At 36.9% G+C, this 12,030-nt stretch overlaps 1 protein-coding gene across 2 annotated transcripts in view; it reads left to right on the plus strand.

Moving 5' to 3' along the window:
• camkmt (calmodulin-lysine N-methyltransferase) overlaps positions 1–12,030 on the plus strand; it is a 483,770-nt gene that overhangs the window by 339,014 nt on the left and 132,726 nt on the right. The window lies entirely within an intron of this gene.

Raw genomic sequence — 12,030 nt, forward strand, 5'->3', positions numbered from 1 at the left:
TTGTTTTGGTTGCCATGGTTGCTCATTGTGTTCACCTGTCTCTGATTAGTGTTCGCCCCGCTCACCTGCTTCCCGAGCACTAATCAGAGGCATTATTTAAGCCTGCCTTTGCCGGTCAGTCGGGCTGGTGTCATTCTGTCATGACGGGGTTTTCGCAGTTTTCATTCTCCCGGGATGCAGACGGACCACTCCGGACAAAGCGTGGAGGTAAAAACATGATTTAATTCTCAAAAAAATCAAAGGAGTATGAAAAATGGAAACAAGTCGCACTCGAAGCTAATGCTACTATTTAGCATGGACTACGGACAAGGAATACTCACTAACTGTGGCATGAAACAAACAAAACTTACGTAAGTTTTGTTTGTTTCATGCAACTTGTCTACTTAAGTTTTGTTTGTTTCATGCCACAGTTAGTGAGTATTCCTTGTCCATAGTCCATGCTAAATAGTAAATAATGCCTCTGATTAGTGCTCAGGAAGCAGGTGAGCGGGCAAACACTAATCAGAGACAGGTGAACACCATGAGCAATCATGGCAACCAAAACAAACTCAGAGGTGCACAAACAGGAACTAAAGGAGTCCATATCTAACAGAAAATACAAAACATGATCCGGACCGCGGATCGTGACATAAGACATATAAAGTAGAGTAGTAAAAAGATGAAATACAATAATTCAATGAAACTAATACAAAACGACTTTCATTGCCGTAGTTATCCAGGCCCTGCAAGAAGGGCGAGAGAGAGGCTTATTGGAAGGAGGAAGTCTCACCCTTGCTCCTGATGGGTCGTGGTTAGGGCCTTGCGTGGCAGCTCCCGCCATCAGTGTGTGAAAGTGTGTGTGTGAATGGGTGAATGTGGAAATAGTGTCAAAGCGCTTTGAGTACCTTGAAGGTAGAAAAGCGCTATACAAGTATAACCCTGTGACAGTCTCTTACTGTCGGTGTTCCATGGACCACCAAGGACTGACATGACTGGAGCAGTTTTGACTTTGTTTTATTATTTCAATAAAACGTTAGTGCAGGTCAGGTCGCTTTTCAGCTCCTTCCTCTTCCCACTGCTCGCTCTTCCGGTTGCTTTTCAGCCGCTCTCGTCGTCTCCGTCTGCCTCTCGCTCTCTTCCACACTGCATCCGTTGCTGGCTCTCCAACTCCTTCTCTCCCCTCGTTCTCAGCCGAGAAGCCGTCCTTTTACACACCGAGGGGGGATTACACAATTGTGCCCAGCCGGGCGATCCACGCACCTGAGGTTCATTACGGCGTCGATCCCGGCGCGCCCCGCCTCGAGTTGGCCCCGGCGTGCCCTGCCTCGCTGTCGGTCTGCCGGCCACGCCTCCTCACAAACCCATTTGTCATTTCCTTTTTTTTTTACGATATCTAATTTCACTTTTTACTTTCCTTTTCTTTGACACACCGCCATCAGAAGGGTTCAGAAAAAGTTTTGTTCAGAGAATTTAAATTACCTTGTCCTTCCTCAGTGTAGCGACACACAACTGCGTAGTTTTCCACCTGTGTATTCTTCTGCACGCCAATAACGAGTTGATTCTGTTTGTGCAATATTGATCATTTGTGACCACGGAACGTCAAGCAAGGATGTTACTGTACTTCATCATTCTGAATATCCTGATGGTGTGTTTCCATTCTTTGCGAACTATCTTGCTATTCTGCAGTTTTGTAAAGCCACACTCACACACAGGAGGGACTGCTGTGTGTGTGTGTGTGTGTGTGTGTGTGTGTGTGTGTGTGTGTGTGTGTGTGTGTGTGTGTGTGTGTAGGCAGACAGGGCTAGCGCGTTATCCTCTTATCCCCACTGTTGTGGAATAGAGAGGCAAGCAGCTGGAGGGACTGCAAGCAGCCTGATAATGCCAGCGCTATTTTCTAACCCGCCATCTTAATCTTGTTACTCAAATGGTTGTGAAGAGAGTCATGAATTTTAATTTCTCACACGCACACACACACACATTATGTGTGTCTTTTGCACATGCATAAGCAGTATCCCCACTGCGTCCAACGCCGCCTTCCTCACCCACGTCTTCCCTCCAAGCTCACCAAACTTCCTCCTTGCATCACTTCTTTATTTACCTAAGCCTCTCCCTGCATCCTTTGCTCTGTCGCATACTATTTCACAAGTTTTCTTCTGTCCACTGCCAACATTTGCTTTCTTTCTATTTATCCCTGAAGGCAAAATACTTCATTCATTCTTGAAACTTACAGTGATTTTCAGGAGGGGCATTTAGGGGGCTTTGGTGCCTTGAAAAAATAGGAATATCCTCATTGACTTTTCAGCAAAACATCTCAATTTTGGTGCTTTTTGATCCGAAAATGATCTGATACTCTTAATAACCAGGTACCAAAATATTCTAGTACTGAAAAATCCAAGTATCAAAATAATATGGTACTAAAATAACCAACTAACAAAATAATCTAGTGCTAGATGAATTGGGTATCACAATAATCTGGTACTAAAATAACCAACTACCAAAATAGTCTAGTACTAGATTAATTGGGTATCAAAATAATCTGGTACTAAAATAACCAACTACCAAAATAATCTAGTACTATCTTAATTGGGTAGCGAAATAATCTGGTACTAAAATAACCAACTACCAAAATAGTCTAGTACTAGATTAATAGGGTATCAAAAGAATCTGGTACTAAAATAACCAACTAACAAAATAATCTAGTACTAGATTAATTGGGTATCAAAATAACCTGGTACTAAAATAACAAACTACCAAAATAATCTAGTACTAGATTAATTGGGTATCAAAATAATCTGGTACTAAATACTAATACTAATACCAATTACTAAATACTAATACTAATACTCAAAATTCCAAGTATCAAAATAATATGGTACTAAAATAACCAACTATCAAAAATAATCTAGTACTAGATTAATTGGGTATCAAAAGAATCTGGTACTAAAATAACCAACTACCAAAATTATTTAGTATTAGAATAATTGGGTATCAAAAGAATCTGGTACTAAAATAACCAACAACCAAAATAACCTAGTACTCAAATAACCAGGTCCTAGAATACTCTCGTACTAAAATAAATGGGTCCCAAAATAATCAAAAACTCAAATAATCAGATATTAAAATAAATAAAAAATACTCAAATAACAATGTATCAAAATTATCTAATACTCAAATAACCAGGTATCAAAATAATATACTATTCAAATAACCAGGTATCAAAATAATTTGTTACTAAAATAACCAGGTACCCAAGAAAAATGATATCTAAATAACCAAGTATCAAATAATTCTAGTATTTAACTAACCACGTATCAAAATAAACTAGTATTTACAGAATCAGGTATCAAAATAATCTGTTACTTAAATAACCAAGTATCCAACAAATCTGGTATTTAAATAACTAGATATCAAAATAAAATGGTATTTAAATAACCCAGCATCAAAATAATCTGGTACTCAAATCACCAGGTATCAAAATCATATGGTGCTCAAATAAATAGGTATCAAAATAGTATGGTATTCAAATAATCAGGTATCAAAATGAACTGTTGCTAAAATAAACAAGAGTCAAAATAAACTGATATTTAAACAACCAGATATCAAAATATTGTAGTACTTAAATAACCAAGTATCAAAATAAACTTGTATTTAAAATAACCAAGTATCTAAACAATCTGATACTCAAACAACCAGGTATCAAAATATTCTAGTACTTAAACATTTAAGTATCAAAATAGTCTGGTACCAAATAACCAGGTATCAAATTAATCTGGTACTCAAATAACCAGATATCAAAATAAAATGATATTTAAATAACCAAGTATCAAAACAATCTGGTACTTAAATAACCAGGCATCAAAATATTATGGTATTTAAATAACCAGCCATGTATCAAAATAATCTGACATTTAAATAACCTGTATCAAAATATTATTGTGCTCAAATAACTAGGTAAAAAAACAATTCTGCTACTCAAAAAAAACAAGTATTAAAACAACAATATGCCAAAAAAACATGGTTTCCAAAGTAATAGGTACCACAACACAGGTAATACAGGTAAAATTGTAAGTCTCGGTGTCTCGAAATAATTTGCTACTCAAGTAAACAGATACCAAAAACAATTTGATACCAAAAATCAGGTATCATCAAAAATAAATTGTATCCTTATCACTCGTTACCAGAGTAGTACATAAATACTTAAATACCAAAATGTGTGGAGGCTAAATAATCTGGTTGTTAAATTACCTGTTTTGATATACCAAAATGGTCAAATACTTAATTAGATAATAATAGGTACCAAACTCATTGGGTTCCAAAATAATCTGGTACTGAAATATTTGGATTCCAGAATAGCCCGATACCTAAATGACCAGGTACCAAAATCAGATATATATTGAAGTAACCTAGTTCAAGGCACTGAAATAATTAAGTACCAAAATAATATTGTACTAAAGTAACCTGGTTAAAGGCACTGAAATAATCAGGTATTGAAATAATCTCGTTCTAAAGTAGCCTTGTTCAAGGCACTGAAATAATTAAGTGCCAAAATAATCTGGTACTAAAGTAACCTGGTTCAAGGCACTGAAATAATTAAGTACCAAAATAATCTGGTACTAAAATAACCTGGTTCAAGGCACTGAAATAATTAAGTACCAAAATAATCTGGTACTAAAATAACCTGGTTCAAGGCACTGAAATAATTAAGTACCACAATAATCTGGTACTAAACTAGCCTAGTTCAAAGCGCTGAAATTATCAGGTAACGAAATAGACCAGTACTAAAGTAGCCTTGTTCAATGCACTGAAATAATTAGGTACCAAAATAAACTAGTATTTAAAGTAGCCTTGTTCAAGGCACTGAAATAATCAAGTACCAAAATAATCCTGTTCTGAAGTAGCCTGGTTCAAGGTACTGAAATAATCAGGTACCAACATAAACATGTAACAAAAAGAATCATTTGCTAAAGTAGCCATGTTGGAAGCACTAAAATAATCAGGTACCAAAATAATCTGGTACTAAAATAACCTGGTTCGAGGTACTATAATCAGGTACCCAAATTACCATGTACCAAAATAATCTGGTATTTAAGTAGTTTTGTTCGAGATACTGAAATAATCAGAACTGAAATTAAGTACCAAACCAATCTGTTACCAAATATTGAAATAACTTGTCACTGAAGAAAACAGGTACCAAAATAACCATGACCCAAAATAATCTGGTACTTTCGAGATACTGAAATAATTAAGATTGAAACTAAATCCCAAACGAATCTGGTACCAAATATTGAAATAACCTGTCACTGAAGAAAACAGGTACCGAAAAAACCATGTACCAAAAAAATCTGGTACTTTTGAGATACTGAAATAATCAGGACTGGAACTAAGTACCAAACGAATCTGGTACCAAATATTGAAATAACCTGTCACTGAAGAAAACAGGTACCAAAATAACCATATCCCAAAATAATCTGGTACTTTCGTGATACAGAAATAATCAGGACTGGAACTAAGTACCAAACGAATCTGGTACCAAATATTGAAATAACCTGTCACTGAAGAAAACAGGTACCAACATAACCATATCCCAAAATAATCTAGTACTTTCGAGATACAGAAATAATCAGGACTGGAACTAAGTACCAAACTACTCTGGTACCAAATATTGAAATAACCTGTCACTGAAGAAACCAGGTACCGAAATAACCATGTACCAAAATAATCTGGTACTTTCGAGATACTGAAATAATCGGGACGGAAATTAAGTACCAATGGAATCTGGTACCAAATATTGAAATAACCTGTCACTGAAGAAAACAGGTACCAAAATAACCGTATCCTAAAATAATCTGGTACTTTCGAAATACAGAAATAATCAGGACTGGAACTAGGTACCAAACAAATCTGGTACCAAATATTGAAATAACCTGTCACTGAAGAAACCAGGTACCGAAATAACCCTGTACCAAAATAATCTGGTACTTTCGAGATAGTGAAATAATCAGGACTAAAACTAAGTACCAAACAAATCTGGTACCAAATATCTAAATAACCTGTCACTGAAGAAACCAGGTACCGAAATAACCGTGTATCACAATAATCTGGTACTTTCGAGATACTGAAGTAATTAGGACTGAAACTAAGTACCAAACGAATCTGGTACCAAATATTGAAATAACCTGTCACTGAAGAAACCAGGTACCGAAATAACCATGTATCAAAATAATCTGGTACATTCGGGATACTGAAATAATCAGGACTGAAATTAAGTACCAAACGAATCTGGTACCAAATATTGAAATAACCTGTCACTGAAGAAAACAGGTGCCGAAATAACCATGTACCAAAATAATCTGGTACTTTCGAGATAGTGAAATAATCAGGACTGAAACTAAGTACCAAACAAATCTGGTACCAAATATCTAAATAACCTGTCACTGAAGAAACCAGGTACCGAAATAACCGTGTATCACAATAATCTGGTACTTTCGAGATACTGAAGTAATTAGGACTGAAACTAAGTACCAAACGAATCTGGTACCAAATATTGAAATAACCTGTCACTGAAGAAACCAGGTACCGAAATAACCATGTATCAAAATAATCTGGTACATTCGGGATACTGAAATAATCAGGACTGAAATTAAGTACCAATGGAATCTGGTACCAAATATTGAAATAACCTGTCACTGAAGAAAACAGGTACCGAAATAACCGTGTACCAAAATAATCTGGTACTTTCGAGATACTGAAATAATCAGGACTGAAATTAAGTACCAAATAAACTTGGTACCAAATATTGAAATAACCTGTCACTGAAGAAACCAGGTACCGAAATAACCATATATCAAAATAATCTGGTACTTTCGAGATAGTGAAATAATGAGGACTGAAATTAAGTACCAAACGAATCTGGTACCAAATATTGAAATAACCTGTCACTGAAGAAAACAGGTACCAAAATAATCTGGTACTTTCGAGATACTGAAATAATCAGGACTGAAATTAAGTACCAAATAAACTTGGTACCAAATATTGAAATAACCTGTCACTGAAGAAACCAGGTACCGAAATAACCATATATCAAAATAATCTGGTACTTTCGAGATAGTGAAATAATGAGGACTGAAATTAAGTACCAAACGAATCTGGTACCAAATATTGAAATAACCTGTCACTGAAGAAAACAGGTACCAAAATAACCGTATCCTAAAATAATCTGGTACTTTCGAAATACAGAAATAATCAGGACTGGAACTAGGTACCAAACAAATCTGGTACCAAATATTGAAATAACCTGTCACTGAAGAAACCAGGTACCGAAATAACCATGTACCAAAATAATCTGGTACTTTCGAGATAGTGAAATAATCAGGACTGAAACTAAGTACCAAACAAATCTGGTACCAAATATCTAAATAACCTGTCACTGAAGAAACCAGGTACCGAAATAACCGTGTATCACAATAATCTGGTACTTTCGAGATACTGAAGTAATTAGGACTGAAACTAAGTACCAAACGAATCTGGTACCAAATATTGAAATAACCTGTCACTGAAGAAACCAGGTACCAAAATAACCATGTATCAAAATAATCTGGTACATTCGGGATACTGAAATAATCAGGACTGAAATTAAGTACCAAATGAATCTGGTACCAAACATTGAAATAACCTGTCACTGAAGAAAACAGGTACCAAAATAACCGTGTACCAAGATAATTTGGTACTTTCGAGATACTGAAGTAATCAGGACTGAAACTAAGTACCAAACAAATCTGGTACCAAATATTGAAATAACTTTGAGATTGTGTACTCAATATAAAGTGCTTTTTTACAAATAAAATCTATTATTATTATTATTATGTACCTTCAAATTCAGGTAGTGAAATAAGGTACAGTACCAGATGTAAACCTTTACCAAATTAATCATATCAGATTGTGACACTTTTCCTTTGGGGTAGCGACTAAAACAGTTTGGTACGCAAAGTGTAAGAAACAACTTCGTCTTTGTTCAATCTAACGACACTGGCGCTATGTACGTCGTGGCAACAGCTATCGCCATCCTGCCTGGACGAGGGTGTACCGTGCCAAAGCGTACTGAGGTGACCCCACCTGAACCAGACCACAACTTGTGTTGGCACCCTTCCCCTAATCTTCCACGCTCCATCCTCACCTTGGCCCACTTCCTCCCTGACGGAGACGGGGGGGGGGGGGGGGGGGGGGGGCACACAAGAGCGAGGCTGCCGGTGAAAGTGGCACTAAAAGAAATGACTTGCACCTTGGAATGAAAGCGAGAGAAAAGGGTGTGGGTGGTGGCTGGCGGGGGGGGCGGGGGTCGGGTTTGAGAGCCGATTTAGGCAGCCACCCATGAAGCTGATTAGGCAGCCTGCGATCAGGAGGAACAGCTTTGCTTGTTAAACTTTTCACCTCTGCCAGCTCTTCAGCCCCTCCCTCACCTTCTTTGTATTCTCCTTCCCTCCTCGCATCGCCTCCTTGCTCCTTCCTTACGCCTGGCAGCTTTTCAATGGCGCTCAACATGGCGGCTCGACGTAGCGCTCTTTTTTATTTTTCAGGGGGTGGTGGAGGCAGCTGCCCCTCCACGCCCGTCAACCCCTTTGGGGCCTTCTCCTTCTTGTCATCGGGAGGGGTCACCGGTTCAACCACCGGCCGGCGCCTGGAGGGGAGATAACACGCATTAAGGACGATGGGGGACAAAGGGGCGGGGCCACAAGGCGGCAGATTGGCATGAAGACATTACCTGTAACGCTGGTTTATGTGGGTCTGTAACTTTAACCCTAACGAGGTGCTGAGATTATTGTGTACTTTATCCACCTTTTGCATATGCACTGTAACTCTGATGCCATATAAAGTACCCATGATTGTCACACACACACTAGGTCAGGGATGTCCAAAGTGCGGCCCGGGGGCCATTTGCGGCCCGCAGGTAATTTTTTAACGGCCCCACGGCACATTCTAAAAATACAATAAAAAATTTTTTTTTAAAAGTAGTATAAAAGAGTAAACAGGTGACAATAAAATGTTGCTATGTTGACTCTAATAACACTAAGCTGTCATGCAGGCTGTTTCTTTTTTTAAAAACATAGTAATGAATCAAAAACAATGTTATTATGAATTATTGACCTATTCAAGGCTCCAATTAGGTCACATTAAATATTCCACTTTGAGGTATTCTTTTGGGAAAATGTTGCATATTTTGTGTTTGCCATATAAAAAACTGTTGTTGTTTTTTTTTTAAAGAAGGGCCTAAATTGAACAAACAAGGAACATAATAAACAACAATACAAGTTATAATTGACGGATAGATCTAAAGTTGATCTCGGGACTATTGTGTTAACAGTTTTTTAAAAAATTACGATTTATTTTTTAACACTTTACTGAGCAGGACCCTTTTGGATCCCCAATCATTTTAGTGGGACTTTTTTTTTTTTTTAAGTGTCATTGCTCAAAAAATAATAATAAATTAAAATCAATGTTGTTATGAGTTATGTTATGAGCTCCAATTATTATATAATCTGAAATGTTCCACTTTAAAATTTTATTGGGGGAAAATATTTCATATTTTGTGTTTTTTCCATAAAAAACTGGGTTTTCTTTAACAAAAATGGCATACAACTTAAATCTAAAAAAAAAAACCCCAAAAAAACAAAACAAAAAAAAAGTTATATTGACATATATACCTAATGTTGATCTAGATATTTAAACTTTGAATAATAATAATAATAATAATACTAAATAATGACTTTTAAAAAACATTTTTTTTAACCTAAACCCTTTGGAGTCCCCGGTATCAAGCCTGAGTGGAGGCCTAAATGTATATGTTTTATACATATATTGTATTGGTTTTTAAAATAAAAAATATCAAAATGGCCCCCGCTTGCTTTGATTTTTCAGTGTGCGGCCCTCAGTGGAAAAAGTTTGGACACCCCTGCACTAGGTGCAGCGAAATTATTCTCTGCATTTGACCCATCGCCCTTGATCACCCCCTGAGAGGTGAGGGGAGCAGTGAGCAGCAGCGGGGGCCGCGCCCGGGAATCATTTTTGGTGATTTAACCCCCAATTCCAACCCTTCATGCTGAGTGTCAAGTAGGGAGGTAATGGTATGAGGGGCCGTTAGGGACATTATTCAGAATTACCTCTTACATACACTACTGAAATGCTCTCACATAGTGTGTATAAGAGTGTTTCAGTAGTGTATGTGAGAGAAAAACATTTCCGTTTTTTATATGAGAGCATTAATTCTGACTAATGTCCCTAACGCCCCTCATATAATGGGTCCCATTTGTATAGTCTTTGGTATGACTCGGCCGGGGTTTGAACTCACGACCTACCGATCACAGGGCGGACACTCTATTTCACGTACAACGAGGTAACATTAAGGAGTAGGACAGTGGGACGCAAACATTAGCAACGCTAGCATAGCTATGTTAGCTACGAGGCTAGCATAACACTTACATTTTTACTGCAAAGTCATTAGGTTAGTCCAGGGGTCCCCAAACTTTTTGACTCGGGGGCCGCATTGGGTTAAAAAAATTTGGGGGCCGGGCTGTATATATAATAATAATAATAATAATAATGCCTGGGATTTATATAGCGCTTTTCTAAGTACCCAAAGTCGATTTACATGTTAAAAACCCATCATTCATTCACACCTGGTGGTGGTAAGCTACTTTCATAGCCACAGCTGCCCTGGGGTAGACTGGGGTATATATATATATATATATATATATATATATATATATATATATATATATATATATATATATATATATATATATATATATATATATATATGGTAACACTTTAGTATGGGGAACATATTCACCATTAATTAGTTGCTTATTAACATGCAAATTAGTAGCATTGGCTCTTAATTAGTCATTATTAAGTACTTATTAATGCCATTAACTAAGAGTCTTCCCTCAATAACCTCAGAATTATTGCTTATTAGTAACCCTAACCCTTATATGTTCCCCTAGTGTCCAAATAACTCTAAATTAAGTCTTTGTTACATAGAATATGTTCCGCAAACTAAAGTGTTACCATATATATATATATATATATAAATATATATATATATATATATATATATTAGGGGTGTAACGGTACACAAAAAATTCGGTTCCGTACGTACCTCGGTTCAGAGGTCACGGTTCGGTTCATTTTCGGTACAGTAAGAAAACAACAAAATATACATATTTTGGTTATTTATTTACCAAATTTGTAAACAATTGCTTTATTCTTTTAACATTGGGAACACTATAATAATTCTGCCCAAGTTAATCAACGTTAAACTGCCTCAATTTGTTGCTCAGATTAAATAAAATGACAAAACTTTTCTTCTACATATAAAAAGTGCAAAATTGAACAGTTTCAAGTCAACTCATCATGCTTAATTTATTACAGCATTTGGGAAGCCTGTAGTTGATTTTTATTATGTAAATGTTATATTTTTATGAACATGTGATAGCAGGGACCCTGCCATTCAAAACTAGGCTGCTACATTTCTAATGATTAATGTATTTATAGCTGAAAAAATAGTACAATAGCAATAGGAGAGACTACACACCCACACGCATACACACACACACACAACCACACACACGCACACTGCAAAATGAGCTAACGTTACGCTAAAAGCTAATTAGCCTTCACCTCAAGCCAGGACTGCGAGCGCACTGCTGATTGGCTGTTACCGCTCTGAAGAGGGGGGTGTGATGTTCATATTTTGTCAGTACTCAGTGTTTTACTGTTCTGTCAGAATAATTGTATCTAAGGTTTCACAAAACTTTTTGTTGCCTTGAGTTCCCGGCGAGAATACAAAAGCTGTCTTTGATCCTACCAAGAAGAAGGCTTGTAAAAGTCCACTGTGTAGGATGGGAAGCAACATGAAGGTGTTCTGTTTCTTCAATGTATTGTTATCCACAGAAAGATTTTATCATGACCCGAGAACTACAAAGCGGAGAGGAAGTAGGACCAGACTCCCCTCAAGGCGACCTTTTCTTTGAACTGTTTTGTGGCCAAAGACAGCAC

This window comes from Entelurus aequoreus, linkage group LG09 (assembly GCF_033978785.1).
Source record: "Entelurus aequoreus isolate RoL-2023_Sb linkage group LG09, RoL_Eaeq_v1.1, whole genome shotgun sequence".
Lineage (NCBI taxonomy): Eukaryota > Metazoa > Chordata > Actinopteri > Syngnathiformes > Syngnathidae > Entelurus > Entelurus aequoreus.